This window comes from Canis aureus, chromosome 14 (assembly GCF_053574225.1).
Source record: "Canis aureus isolate CA01 chromosome 14, VMU_Caureus_v.1.0, whole genome shotgun sequence".
NCBI classification, from domain to species: Eukaryota; Metazoa; Chordata; class Mammalia; order Carnivora; family Canidae; genus Canis; species Canis aureus.
Window position 1 is genome coordinate 34,392,155 of NC_135624.1, and position 15,526 is coordinate 34,407,680.

At 44.9% G+C, this 15,526-nt stretch overlaps 1 long non-coding RNA gene and 1 pseudogene across 7 annotated transcripts in view; both read left to right on the forward strand.

Annotated features, from left to right (window-relative positions):
• Positions 1-15,526, forward strand: part of LOC144283356 (uncharacterized) — an 84,415-nt gene that overhangs the window by 12,504 nt on the left and 56,385 nt on the right. For 4 of the 7 annotated variants that reach the window (XR_013351887.1, XR_013351883.1, XR_013351886.1 and 1 more), the window contains exon 2: positions 9,182-9,358. The exons of 1 other annotated variant lie outside the window; for it this stretch is intronic. This is a non-coding gene — a long non-coding RNA (uncharacterized LOC144283356). Of the gene's footprint in view, positions 1-4,128; positions 4,267-5,692; positions 5,821-9,181; positions 9,359-15,526 lie in introns of those variants that run through there. 2 more of the 7 variants (XR_013351884.1, XR_013351885.1) reach the window with 2 other exon arrangements.
• Positions 9,794-11,638, forward strand: LOC144282900 (microtubule-associated protein RP/EB family member 1 pseudogene; annotated as a pseudogene).

Below are 15,526 nucleotides of genomic sequence, written 5' to 3' on the forward strand. Positions count from 1 at the left end.
GGCTTGGATATGTAAGAAACCCCCCACACCTGCCTTACCGCAGCGGGGCTTCTCTGGCCCCACCAGCACCCAAGTCTCTGTACACTCGGCAGCTACCTCTAAGCTCTCACCCCAACTGCTGGCTTCTGTTCAGAGTAGACAACAGAGCAGCAAAACCCACTAACAGCTCTGGGCAGGTCCCTCTGGGCATCTTGTGCCCCACAGCCCTGCAGTCAGGCTCCAGCACCTTGTGCAGATGATGGAAGGCACGAGGCATCATGGACTGGTGTGGGGAAAGAGCCCCCAAATCTGCCCTCAGCAAATGGAGATTCCCTAGTCAGAGGGCCCCAGCTCTGGGACAAGAGGACACTGAAATGAGTACTTGGAGGAGGCTGGGACCTGGGTGCTGACCATCTAGCTGTGCCATCTTGTGTGCTTCACATCTTCTTCCTCCCTCATCTGTAGAATGGGCACAGTAAGGGGTGATTTAGTCTTCTTCTGAGAATTCTATGAATCTCAGTTATGACCCCAGCACAACTTCTGGCACATGATAGGGGCTTGGGACTCCTTGTCCTCCCCTATCAATGAGCCCCAATTTTGCCTTCAGGTCATGTACAAGGACTTCCAGTAGGATGAGCATGGGGATCTGGAGTCCAGCAGGATCAGTAGCACAGAGCAAAACCCAGGGTCCAACCTTCTGTAGTGCTTGTCCTCCTCCATCCCCATTTGTCTCTTCTCTCATCCATACCCTCCTTTTCTCATTGGGAAGTAAGACCTTCACGGTCCATTCAGAGGGTCCCCTTTGAATGCAGCAGGGGACAGGCAGTTGCTTGGGGGCTCACCCTTGCTGTTGTCTTGGGAGTGGCAATGTCGAGGAGGGGGATGGCAGGAGGGCGCTGAGGACAGGGGGCGCAGGGACATGGGAGGGAAGCCTGCTGAGCCCAGGGCCAGCTGGACTCAGGAACGTCCCTGGAGCTTGACAGTTCCAGACTCTCCAAACAGGGACCTCCCAGACAGGATTCCCAGGCCCCAGTGCCCACCCTCCATGGGGACTGGGACTCCTGCTGCTACAGCAAGAAGCAGCATTTCAGATGGTTCTATCCCAGAGGAGTGTGAAGAAGAGAAGCAGGGACATAGTCACCAGCCCAGAATTCTTCAGGGCCTGTCGGAAAAAGGCTGCACCCAGCACTTCCCTGCCTTCTGGACTGCCTCTATCCACTCTCTCCATCCTTGCCTGCAGATTTCAATTTCCTTGCATCCCTTGGTCTGTTTGTGACCTGCTGATGGTAAAACCTCTTCATTTATCAATGTGCTCAGGATGGTGGCTTGGGGACTTCCAAGATCTATATACAGAGGTAAGAAATCGTCATGGGATTACAAGAACTGGTTTACTCTGTACTCACCTAATGCAAGAGGGAAGACCAGTGTGTGTGTGTGTGTGTGGGGGGGGTTAGTTTCCTTTAACATCTGCATGGTTTTGCCCTTTTCAAATGGCAGTGGGAGCCACTGCGAGCCTGCCAGTGGCCCTGGCTCTTCCAACTGTACGCAGGTCTTTTAATGGAAAGACAGTGCAAGTTTGAGTTCAGAGGGTCTGGGTGTAGTTCCTACTCCTGCTAATAAACAGCTGTGCAACCCTGGGAAGTTAGGTGACCTCTCGTAAGATTAGGTGAAATTCAATTGTTATAATAAATAAGTCACATGGAAGGTGGGAGTATAAGACAACTTATGTAAATAAAAATTATTTGGAAATTTTAGAGCTGTTTTGCTATTTCTTTTGTGACTTTCCTCTTGCACTAGATGGATTCCTGCTCATCCAGAGACAGTCATCCCCTAATTATTAGTAATACTTCTGGTTTCCAACCTCCAATCTGAATGACAATGGCAGCAATAAATACCTGATGAAAGAATAAAGAATGAATGCATTCATAAATTAATCAGTCAACCCATAAAATGGAAGATAAGAACCTGGGGTGGATTATAAAACTCCCTGTGGGTTGTAGAAGAAGCCACAGGCTCAGACAAATGTGGGGCTAGGAAAAACATTTCAATCCTATGGTGAGCTCAACAGGCAAAGATGGTGGATGGGAAATGAGGTGGGGATAGAGAAAAGGAATGGGAAGAAGGTGGGGTGGAAAGGAGGTGAACAAAGAAATCTGAGTTGCTCAAAGCCAAGATCCCACACTCAGAGGTACTGGAGGTGGATCCCAGGGATGGATTAGGTCACACAGCTGGATTGAGGGGACCCAATATAGAATCAAGAGCTTGCATCTTTAATGGTGGCCCAAGCTCTGTTCCCATCAACTGGCCTCCTGTAGTGGGACACCAGGTTGGAAGGAGCTGATGCCTCAAGTCCTTTTTTGAATAGGAAAGAGTGGGAAATACTAGAGCAAAAGTAACAAGCAACAAAGGAAATAGCATCTCTGAATCTGGAGGGTTGGACCCTGTCATCAGAGCCATGGTGGACTATTGCTGGCAGTCACTGTGCACTGTGACTGGAAAGCATCAGGCCACCTGTGCAAGACAATGGCAAATAGGGGTGGGCCTGGGATCCAACGTGCATGGTCTGTCTCCAGCCTATGTTCTTAACCTCTGGATTATATTCAATTGCAAGGTGGAAAAGCCCAGGGAGCCGAGGGAGCCAGAGTCAAAGCAGCTCCACAGTGTGTGCAATACCCCAAGGCAAAGAGCAAAGCCCGTGTAGGGAAGTTCACTAGGGCAGGGCACCAAGTCAAGGGTAGGGAAGGCCAGAGACTGGTTAGGCACCTCTTCCCTGCTCCTCTACTCTGATCTGGGGAGCCTCAGGCCCTAAGCAGAGCTAGAACTTCCCAGGGGCAGGTACCGCCCATCAGGCTTGGAGCTGTCTTACCTTAACCACCTGGAAATGCTCTTTCCCTTTTACCCCCTGCCTCCTGATCCCAAGACCACTCTTAGCCTAGCAATTTTCCTCTCTTTAGTTTTTTTTGGGGGGTGGGGGTGGGGGTAGGGGTGTGTGTGTGTCCATTTTTATTAACCAGACCTGACAGGCATAGGGATGGAGCCACCACTGGTTTCCATAAGCCTTTGACGAGTGCATAATGAGAATCGATTATCAAATAAATATGCTGCAATTAGCCTGAAACCACAATGCCATCTGTGTTTTTTTTAACGTCCAAATGTGGTTGAAGTCTGTGGCAGGAGCTCTCCTGATGATGTGCAGAGAGAGGCAGGATGGCACCTGAGGGGAATCCCAGGCAGGGATATGGCCATGTGGTCAGGGCAGAAGGCTGCAGAGTCCCAGACCCCTCCTGGTGACTGTCAGTGGCGCTTTAAAGTCAAGTCTGGCTGGGAAGCTGAGAAGAAACTGTCACTTGTTCGGGTTTGGGGCTGCTCAGGAGAGAAAGGTGGGCAGTGACACATCTGTTCCTTTTAAAAATCACTTTGTTAATTGCCTCTCAAAGGGAATATGTCCTATTTGATGGAAAATACAGTGAGCTGTTCATCGTAGGCACTTGATAAATATTTGCAGGACTGAACTGCATGGAGGTTTCTCTTAAGTCCAGACAGAGTCTCTGGAAGGTTTTGGGCAAGATGCCCAGAGTCCCTCCAAGCACACACATGGAAGGGGTAGTGAGGAGGAGCCGCGGGTCAGCAGAGCAGATCCAAATTTGGAGAAATATAGTTTGGTTTGATCTTGAACAACTGAGGATTAAATTGAATTGGAACATTTCTTAGCATCCCTGGCAAAATCGTGAAGTTGATAAAGTTTGTCCTTTGAGGCACCTGCTACCCTCTGCTTCACTCCCCACCCCACCCCCACCCCCAGTTCCCTCTTTGAGCCCCGGTGTGATTCCTGGAAAGCCAGTTAACGTGGGCCAAAAAAGGCCTGCCTCTGTTAGGAATGACATTTGGCTGTACGTACGAAAAAGCCAGCCAAGGTGACTTGGCCAAATGGGTATCTGGAAAGGGGTACATCCCACCAGAAATCAGAGAAATCAAACAAAAACGACAGACCCCACAGGCGAGCGAAGAGCTAATATTTGTGAGACTATGGAAGAATGACAACTTTCACAGTCACTGGTGGTGACATAAATTAGGGAAGCCTCTTAGAACGCAGGCGGATGGAATTTGGTGACAATGGAGATGAGCGTGTTCCACTCTCCTGCCCCGTGGGCCCTGCGCCCTGGGAGATGCTGGCGCTGTGCACAAGTGCTCAGGCTGGGGCGCTCGAGCAGCACGCTGTGTGACAGTGGGTGAGAAGGAAGAAAAGAACCTACTTATCCTTCAAGACAGAAATGGATGAATTGTGATGTATGTGTGGGTTACTTACTCAGCGGTGAAAATTAATGAACAAAACATATTTTTTAACAGAGCGTGGAAGGAGGAAATCAAATTACAAAAACATTCATTGGTATCAAACCACAAAAAAAAATGCAGACGCTTTAATACACACAAAACAAAAATATATATTGCTTGCAGAGCTATTATGTACAGTCAAAATATAAAAACATGGTTTGATACGATATGCCAAGTTTTAGATCCTGATTACCTTGGGAGAGAAGGAGAGTGAATGAGGGACTTCCATTTTATGATTTTTTTTTCTTTTACTTTTTAATAATTTATGAAGCAAACATTGGGACAGAGGGAATGTTCATCATTCCCAGTGCTTTTTTAGTACATTTCATAATTTAAGCAATTAAGATAAAGATGATAGCATGCACAGCTGTCAGAGCCTTGACGGCAGGAGATGCTGGGACCACTGCTGGCAGAGGTAGGATGTCCCAGCCTTCTCCAGGAAACCAGGTCTGGCCTCTCCTCCTGGTTCATGAGGTCTTTTTTTGGGGGGGGAGTTTCTCATCTATCAGATTTCAGATGCAATCAGCACCTCCACATCAGATCCCAGGTAGTCCTGACCATCTTGTACTTTCTGGAGCCAAACCCTCTCTGGCTTAATTTTAATATGCCAGGTGGTCTGGATTCTTAGCTGGGACCTTCAAAGGTTGTACTCAAGGAGAATCGAGGCACACAACAGAGGTAGTCTGCAGCAAATATGTGAAAGAAAAAAAAAGGGAAGTTTTTATGCAAGAGTCTGGCCCCTTAACCGAGTCTACCTTTAAAGAAAGTCAAATCCTTGATATTCCTAAGGGTCGGGGGAGGGAGTCGTGAATACTTCCTGCCCACCTGCAGCGCTGACCCCATTCTGTTTGAATCCCAAACTTCCATAAGCACAATATTCTCAGGGAAACTGATCTCATCTCATAGGTAAGCTGATTTGCATGAATGTTGCATGGATATTACCCACAGCCACCATCCATACGGGGCTTTCCACGTGCCAGGCTCTGCACTGGACATTATATACATTATGCTTGTTAGTCTCCGCAACTAGGAGATGTGCATGTGGGTTCTTATTCTGTGGACACAAAGAGGCCAAGAAATGTACCCCAGGGCACAGGGACGAGGGTGGCTGAGCTAGGACTGGACCCGGCAGCTCGTGCTTCCCGTGTTTGTGGGGAGTGTGGATAGCTCGGAATGCGGTCGTCCTCGGACAGCTCGTCTCCACAGCATCCGTTCGCCGAAGTGGATTCCACCTCTGGTCCTTACCACCCTCCTCTGCGCCACGCTTCCAGCTTGCCCGCCCCACTTGGATATCTGATACACATCTTGAATTTGACATGAGTTCCAAAAGGACTCTGATTTCTTCCACCACCCGTTTGCCCCCTGGTCTTTCCCGTTACAGCGAAGGACATCAGCATCTACTGGACAGCTCAGAGCAAAAACTTAGAAGATGTCCTCAGGTTCCATCTGCCCCTCAAACACCATTCAACCCACCAGCCAGTCCTGAAGCTTCTACCTCCAAAAGACATGGTAGGTTGGATCCAAGCACCTCCTTCCTGGGAAGACAGGGCTACCCTCCAGCTGGTCTCCCTGTTTCCATCTCTCCCCTGCTGTACCTCCTTCAGAGCAGCCAGTGACTCGGGGCGAATTGTTCAGTGTGCCCCCAATTTCAGTGGCTTCTCAGCCTACACACATGTTGGCTTTATGAGTGTCTGACCTGTGCCTTCGTGCTCAGGAGGCCCCATAGTTGGTTGAGTGCTCTGCTATCTCTGGCTTGGAAGCTTTAGGGATTTTGGAGTAAGGACGCCTGCATTTCTGTTCTGTACCAGGCACCATGAATTAGGTAGCTGGTCTGTGTGCACAACACCAGCTCCCTAGTCTTCCTGTGACCTTATCTCCTATCGCTCTCCTTCTTGCCTCATCTGTTCCAGCAACACCCGATCTCCTTTCTGTTCTTTGAACCCACCAGGCTTATTTCCATAAGCTTTTGCCTGTGCTGTCCCTTCGGCCTAAATTGCTATTCCTCAATGAGTGTGCATAGCTTCCTCTTTCCCATCATTCAAGTGGTAGTGTCAAGGCCAGCTCCTTGGAAAGCCTTCTTAGAATGAAGTCACCCCAGTTGACGAAGCGCCTTCTTACACCCGGTTACCTTCTAACCCATTACCTTGCTCTACATTCTGCATAGTAATTATCTCTTTCTGAAAGTACTGTATATTTTTTTAAATGCTTGTTATCTGTCTTCTACTGTAATAGAAGCTCCATGAAGAGCAAGGACTTGGTAGTTTTACCCAGCACTGAGTCACACCTATGATTATTGGGGGAAGAAAAAAGAGGGGGAAAGGACAAGAAAGGACAGCCTAACACAGGGCACTCTGACCCCCAAACCTTCACTCTACTCTCTCAAAGAACCCTGCATGCTCCATACAATCTGATCCCTGCTGCTCAAGAAACAGTATCAGAGTAATAATTCCTGCATTTTGTAGGTCTTCACCAGCACATAAATTAAAAATCTGCCCTTTCACTGTCCCCAGATGATGACTTCACTGAGCATCACACCATCTGCAGTCTACCTGACTATACAATTCTACTGGTAACACTGTAGTTAATTCCTTATGCAGCCACGTGCAGGGATGAGTAACATTTCCTGTGGATACCACGATCCATATGGGTCCCATCAAAAGTCATCAAACCACTAGAAGAACCCCATCATCTGACACTCTCGCTGTAGAATGTGTATTCTGATTCCTCCCACAAAATTGGCAGATAATGAGGAATATTAATATATTCCCAGGCATTTCAGCTTGCTATTCAGCAAGTACTCAAGAGCACAGCCAAGATGTAGAACACAGAGTACAATGAATGTTACTTTGTAAATGAATTAATGACCACCCACTATATCCAAGCATTACAGTTATAAATGGGAAGCACACATTAATGGGACATTAGAAAGAGCTATAATCAAAGTAAGAATAACATGCAGCAGGAGTGCAAAGCCAGGACTGATTAATTCTGCCCCGAAGGAGATATGAGATATGTGAGTGGGGTCTAAGGGAGGTCTAGTTTGTGCCATGCAGAAGAGCAGGCTTCTGTAGCAGAGCAACAAATACAATTCATCTAAATTATCCATATCTTTAATTGGCATTTAATGAGGAGAAAAAGGTCTGAACAAGTTGTTTAAAGTCCTGGTCTGAGCCCTGGCTCCAGCAGTAGCTTGCAAAGTGGTCTTAGGCATATTATTGCCCTCTGAGCTAGTTTTTGCATGTGAAAAATGAGTTTACCCTCATTAGAGTTGATACAATATAAATAAATGAGACGCTCTGTGTGATGGGGTTCTTTGGGCTCTGAAGAACTGCACACATTAGATTTACTACTTAATTATATTGTTATGTGTTATTTATTATCATCATCATTATTATTATCACTAATAAAAATATTTTTCCAAGCATGGCATAGTTTAATAAGGGGTTGCATGGGACAAAATGTCTTAACTCAAAGGTTTTCGAACTTCAGGTTGCCAGCCATGAATAGGTCCTGAAAACAAGTTAGTGTTTGTTTGGTTCTTTAATGTAAGACAATACTGTTTCTGATTAAGAACACACAGTGGGTTGTGATGTAAAACTTATTATTGCTGGAGGGGAAGTGGTCATAATAAAAAATTCTAATAACTCTACAACCAGAAGTAATCTTAGAGATATCAGAGACTAGTGTATCAGTTATTTGATTTTAAAAGACCTACAGGTGCAGCCACTCTGGAGAACAGTTTGGAGGTTCCTCAAAAAGTTAAAAATAGAACCTATGATCCAGCAATTGTACTACTAGATATTTACCCAAGGATACAGAAATACAGATTTGAAGGGGTATGCGCACCCCAATGTTTATAGTAACATTATCAACAATAGTCAAACTCTGGAGAGCCCAAATGTCCATCAATTGATGAATGGATGAAGAAGATATATATATGAATATTATTCAGCCATCAACAAGAATGAAATCTTGCCATTTGCAATGATGCAAATGGAGCCAGAGAGTATTTTGCTAAGTGAAATAAGTCAGACGGAAAAAGATAAATACCATATGATCTCATTCATATGTGGAATTTAAGTAAGAAAACAGATGAACATATGGGTAGGGAGAAAGAGAAAAGGGAGAGAGAGAAACAAGTTGTAAGAGATTCTTAACGATAGAGAAACTGAGGGTTGATGGAGGGAAGTGGGTGGAGGATGACCTAGAAGGGAGATGGGGATTAACAAGGGCACTTGTGATGAGCACTAGGTGTTGTATATAAGTGATGAATCACTGAATTCTACTCCAGAAACCAATTTTGCACCATATGTTAACTAAAAAAATTAAAAAAATAAAAACTATAGGAGATGATCAGGTCCCTTCATCCTCACTCTATGGTTAGAAACGTGGAGGTCCCTCAGCTGTGAGGGGGCAAAGGCAAGTCATAAAGCCTAGCTTCCCACAAGACAGCCAGTCCTCAGTGCTGAACCAGGAAGGGGGGGAGGCTCAGAAACAAGAGGTCCTGTCTTCTAAGAGTTTGAATATTTAACAACGGCTGCTCATTGAGCTCTGCTCTGTGCCTAACACCACCCCTGGCCTCAAGTTGCTGCTTATACTTTAATGGGAGAGAGAAACATGCACACAGTAAGTGTACTAAAAGATGAATGAAATTATTGCTGGTTGGAAGACATTCAGTGAGGTAATTAAACAAAGGAAGGGATAGAGTGGGATGGGGTACACATGGAGGTGGGCAGGGAAGCCTGTCTGAATAGGTTGAAATCTGAAGGATGGAGGTTCCATCTTTCCTTTGCGATCACAAGATGGGTGCCACCATTGTTTAAGCCAAGAAAAAGGGGTAGAGGGAAAGTGCTTACTTGCCTTTCATCAGGGAAAACAATTGTTACCAGAGGAAAGAATTCTAATTCTCATGGAGCAAAACCTGTGACCTGGCTCTGCTGAGCTGCAATGGAAGCTGGGAAAAGGGAGTATCTCACTCAACCTGGTTCTGTGGCTTCCAAACAAACCTGCTTTGACAATCAAGGAGGAAAGGAATCATGAATATTGGGTAGGTTGTTGCAAGTGATTGTTATACATCTTATTCTACTACACATTTCTGTGCATTTGTTCATATAATTCCTTCTGCTCAGCACACCCTTCTTCATCGAATGAAAGAGAAATAAGCAAATGCATATGCTTTTGCTCTCAACCCCATTAGCCCAGAAATCCTCACAGACTCAGTTGGATTCCATGTCTCAGTCCTAACTTTGCTTCCTTTCTCTACCTTGACCTACCCACCTTGATTTCTAGCTCTGTCTCAGGAAAGGTCGTGCATGGAATGACATAATCATGTCTGATTACATTTTATCTACACCCTGAAAGATGGCGACTTTATCTTTCTAATGAGCAGCACATTTCTCGATTCATACTTTATTACACATTACTATCCCCATCTTTTTGTTGGTATGATTGTTTCACAAATTGCAGGCTCCCACATTAAATTAATGCTGATTATGACTTTCCCCAGGTGCATTATCTTACATTTATCTATATTAAATCTCATCTCATTTGCTTCCCAAAACTTTCATTCTTCTCTGTTCTTTTAGCCTCTCCAATACTTATTAGGGTTTAGAATTTGATAGCATCTAAAATGTCATCAACTTGTCTTTGTTTCTAAATCGTAAATAAGCTAGAATAAATCCCTCTAACATGTACAGGAGAAAAAACTAGTATGTATTGCCCATTGACTGCCTTAGCTGGGAGTTCTTAAGATTAGGATTTGGTGCACAGAGTGTATGTGGAAGGAGATTCTGGGAAGCACAGTGATGGAATGTGAAAGGGGGACAGAGTGAAGAAAAGAAAATAAAGAGTGTGCAGTTGAGGGACACCTGGATGGCTTAGTCAGTTAAGCATCTGATTCTTGATTTCAGCTCAGACTATGATCTCAGGGTTGTGATATCAAGCCCTGCCTTGGGTCCCGTGCTCAGCAGGGAGTCTACTTGAGATCCTATTTCTCCCTCTCCTTCTGCTTCTCCCCTCTACTCCCTCCCTCATGAATAAATAAATAAGAAACGAGACAAAGACAGAACCGAAGCTGGGCACAGGCAGTGGACGTGGTCCCGCCGAGAGCCGAAGATGGCAGTGAACGTACACTCAACGTCCATCACCAGTGATAACCTAAGTCGACATGACATGCTGGCCTGGATCAATGAGTCTCTGCAGCTGAACCTGACAAAGATTGAACAGTTGTGTTCAGGGGCTGCCTATTGTCAGTTTATGGACATGCTATTCCCTGGTTCCATTGCCTTGAAGAAAGTGAAATTCCAGGCTAAACTAGAGCATGAATACATCCAGAACTTCAAAATACTACAAGAAGGTTTCAAGTGAATGGGTGTTGACAAAACAGTTCCTGTGGACAAATTAGTAAAAGGAAATTTTCAGGACAATTTTGAATTTGTTCAGTGGTTCAAGAAGTTTTTTGATGCAAACTATGATGGAAAAGACTATGACCCTGTAGCTGCCAGACAAGGTCAAGAAACTGCGGTGGTTCTCTTCCTTGTTGCTCCAGCTCTGGACAAACCGAAGAAACCTCTCAGCTCTAGCAGGGCAGCTCCACAGAGGCCCACTGCAACACACAGAACTACTGCAACCCCTAAGGCTGGCCTGGGTGTGGTGAGAAAGAATCCAGGTGTGGGCAATGGGGATGATGAAGCAGCTGAATTGATGCAGCAGGTCAATGTATTGAAACTTACTGTCGAAGACTTGGAGAAAGAAAGAGATTTCTACTTTGGAAAGCTAAGAAACATTGAATTGATTTGCCAGGAGAACGAAGGGGAAAACAACCCTGTATTGCAGAGGATCGTGGACATTCTCTATGCCACAGATGAAGGCTTTGTGATACCTGATGAACAGAGGTATGTGATACCTCCACAGGAGGACAATAAGAGTATTAACAGCCTGGACCAGCAGAGCGACATCCGAATTTTTCACTCCAAATCATGTGCTTAACTGTAAAATACCCCTTTCATTATTCTTAGAGGACTCACTGGTTTCTTTTCATGAGCAAACAGAACCTCTTCTTAAAGTGCACTTTGCAGAAGTTTCACCCCTTTTTCCAATGGGTTTGAGTTAGGAGCTTTTACCCCATAGCAGAGCAGTATTAACATCTAGTTGGGTCACCTGGGAACACAGAGGCTGACCATGTGGGGCTCACTGTGTGGACGCTGGTGACACTCACTGCTGGAGAATGTGCTTTTATGTCACACACCGAGGTGGAGTCCTCAGTAGAGAAATGTAAAGACAGATTTGAATTTTAGCTAATGTGAAATCTTGGCAGAGAACGTTTTAATAAATAAATGCCTTAAGAGAAATAAATAAAAAATAAATAAATAAATAAATAAATAAATAAATAAATAAATAATAAATAATAAAAAAAAACAAAAGAATGTACAATTGAGTAGTTGAGACTGCTGGCTTCTGAGGCTCAGCTTGCTGAAAATCCTTTGAGAGCTGAAATAGAGAGCACATTTTCCTAACTACTGCCCACTATCACTTGATGCTTGCTTCTGGCGGACATTAGTTCTCTGACATGTACAGTCAGGTTCAGCCTGGCAAGCTCCTGTAGCCAGAGAAAGCTCTCAGACAGAGATACAGATGCTAAAGGCAGAAGGTCTTGCAGGGAAGAGATCGTTCCGTAAAGCTTTGTAGGCCTCTGAGTCATCCAAAGAGGCCATGAGCAGTGCACCTGCTACAGTCCACCTCATGCACCACTCAGATCCACTCTCGCCACACAGAAAATCTACTTTTTTTCTGTCACCGACTCTGCATTGTGGCATATTCTTGCATATTTGTCATCTCCCTCCTCTAACACTCATTTGAGGTTGTTTTCTGCCTTGGCCAATATTTCTGCTGATGTAAGTTGCTTTCCCAGTGGGTTAACTCAGAACTTCATCACTGAGGTATCCGAGCCCCTGGTTACAATGCTTTTGTCATGCCACAGCTAATGTGTTTCCACTTGCAGTTACCAGTGGGCATGGAAGCCCCAAGGAGCACCTCAGTGAATCTGCTGAGTTCCAAACTTATATGCCTCTGCTCCCAGTATAAGCAGTAGCCCTAGCACCTCATGTCATTTGTTCTTGCAAGCGAAGTAATTTTCCCTGCTGTGGTCTATCAGCATGTGAAGCTAGCTAGCCATCAACCATAACCATTGGCTTGGTAGAGCCCTTCATATGTTGTTTAACAGATGCATCCTTCTATTGGAATTTAAGACCACTGGTCCAGGAGAGCCAACAGCTGGAGAGGTTTGGGAGGTTTGGGAGGAAAAAATTTGATTTGTTCATCCACTAGAAGGAGTCTGAGGAAAGGATATGTATAGGAATGAATAGCTTAATTGCCTGGTCAGGGACCTAAAAAGAACCCCATACGTGGAGATACTTTCCTACCTCTGTCTTTCATGGACACATCCCTGAGTGAGATTGGAGGATGGTCAGCATACTAACAAATTGCGACGGGCCATTTAAGAACTTGGACTGGGGTTTTCCTTCTCCATCACTGTCATAGGGAACCTCATAAGAGGCCATTTATGTGAGTGGTGGGAGAGGCTCTCGTGCAACAGAGGTATGTGACAGGGTCTGGGTCATGGATTCATATAATTCACCTGTGCCTCCCAGATCTGCCTGGGCTTGATCTAGCATGGACCATTTTTATCTTATGATGAGTTGTTACTCTGCTTGCCTAACCTTATAACCTGGTAGCTCTGACAATACCTAGCTCTTGATGGACGGTTCCAGTTGCAATGTCACTTGATGTCCCGTGTCAGACACTCAGTCTTCATTAAGATTCAGAAGCATGGCCGGACTTGCTTTTTTGAACAACATATAATTATCTATGATAGAAGTGTATCTTTGATCCAGAAACCTAGAGGTCTGCTCCATGGCTTTTTATTGAGATTGCCAGGTGCTCCACGCAGCATCCTTATCTACTTGAATATATCTTTCACCAGAAGATATGCCTGATCAGAGCAATTTTTACTGAAGCCTGAACCTGTTGCAGAGTACTCTTTTTTGGCCCCAGTCAAAACTGGCAGGCTTCCTAGTTATCAATAAACTGTGGGAGCCGTACTCCCAAATGTAGTATGTGCTGTCTTCCAAATCTAAAGAGTCCCAACAAACACTGTGCCCATCTTTTATGCGTAGGGAGCTCTAGATGTAACAACTTTCCCTATAGCCTGGAGGGCAGGTCTTCACATGCCCCAGATGGTTAGACACCTAATTTTACACAATTTCACCAATGTGGCAGTCGCCAAAATCTTCAATGGGGGTTATCTCCAACCCTCTGGTGTGGGAAAAGTATGTGTTTTGGTGAACATGTAGCAGTCTCTGAGGCATATGTGCATATATACACGTGTATGTATATATAGTTGTGTAGATTTATCAAACAGTGCATCTTCAGCTTTACCAAAGGGAAGTAGGAGTAGAGAAGAGAAGCACAATGATTGCCCGTCTCTTCTCTCCCAGAGCATTTCACTTCAATTTGCCCAGGGTTTCAATAACACCTAAGTGTTGAATATTGTGGATTCAAGAGTATAGGAACTTCTGTGAAATCCAGAAATTATACAGGAGCACACAGATCCAGTACACAGACTTTAGCACAGTTGACATGGTGAATGGACCCACCAATATCCTGATCATTTGCATATTCTGTTTCAGCATAACAGTAAAAACAATTCAGAGAAATCAAAACCAGTGAGAAATTTAGGAGGGCGTATGTGTCAGAAGGGGTCTGAGAGGACTTTTCAAGCAAGACAGAAAGCTCTAGGTAAGGAAGGAAAGAATACACGTAGATCCTAAAAGAGTTAAGACTTTTGCATGAGAAGAGAGTATAAAACAAAGTCAAAGACCTATGATAGAATGGGGGAAATATTTGCAACTTTCATGACAGAAGATTAATACAGAAAGAGCTTTTACTAATGAATAAGAAAAATGTCAACAGCACAATTTTAAAGAATGGGCTCTAAGATAAAAATAGTTATTTCACAGCAGAGATTGTCCAAAAGGGCAATAGATGTCACAATTTCCAGGTAGAAACTGATCCATTTCAATAAAAGGTCCCTTCTTCTGCACTTTGGAGAATAATTTCATGCTGAAAGGAATGAAAATAAAGCATCTAAGCCTTTTGGAATGGGAATAAGTGACTTGCAAAGAGAGCTCCCACTAGCTTGAGCTTAGTAGAGCAAAATAGTATTCCCAAGTGAAGGTACCTGGGACACTTAAAGCGCCGGGAAATCTGCTGGAAACTCTTAGGGAGCCACCGAAGAGCCATGAGCTTCGTTGACACACTATTCACAAAGAGCCTGCATCAAGTCTGGTGAAGGGAAAAGAACCAGAGCTGTATTTAAGCCCATCACTGCCATCTACTAGCTAAATGGCTTTGGCAAGGGTTACAGGCTGAATGGTGTCCTCAAAAAGATGCATTGAAGTTCTAACTCCCCCATGCAGTGCTTCTGTAGGATCTTGTTTGGAAGTAGGTTCTTTGCAGGTGCAATGAGTGAGATGTAGATGAGGCCATACAGAAGTACAGTGGGCCCTTAGTCCAGCATGACAAGTGTCCTTACAGAAAACAGAGAAGAGGGCAGCCCCAGTGGTCCAGTGGTTTAGTGCTGCCTTTGGCCCAGGGCGTGATCCTGGAGACATGGGATGGGGCCCCATGTCAGGGTCCCTGCATGGAGCCTGCTTCTCCCTCGGCCTGTGTCTCTGCCTTGCTCTCTCTTTCTGTGTATCTCTCATGAATAAATAAATAAAATCTTAAAAAGAAAAAGAAAACAGAGAAAAGACACAGAGATACGCAGGAAAAAGATGAACACGTGACAAGCAGAGATCAGAGTGATGCATCTACAAGCCAAGGAATGCCAAGGATCACTGGCAAACACTAGAAGCCAGAGGAGGCAAAGCTTCTCCCCTACAGATTTCAGCGGGGGTGTGTCCTACTAGCACCTTGCTTTAGGACTTGTAGCCTTCAGAACTGTGAGCCAATACACTTTTGTTGTGCTTTTGTTGTAACCCAGTTTGTACTTTGTTACAGCAGCCACAGGAAACTAACATGGCCAGGGTTAAGGGAAATTATTCATGATACTTATGCTAAGGCTCTCCTATATTTAGGATTATCTCAGTAGCTATAGGGACCACTGAAATGGGGTTTTGCAGTAAGGAAGAGAGATTGGGCTCATCTCTGAATACAA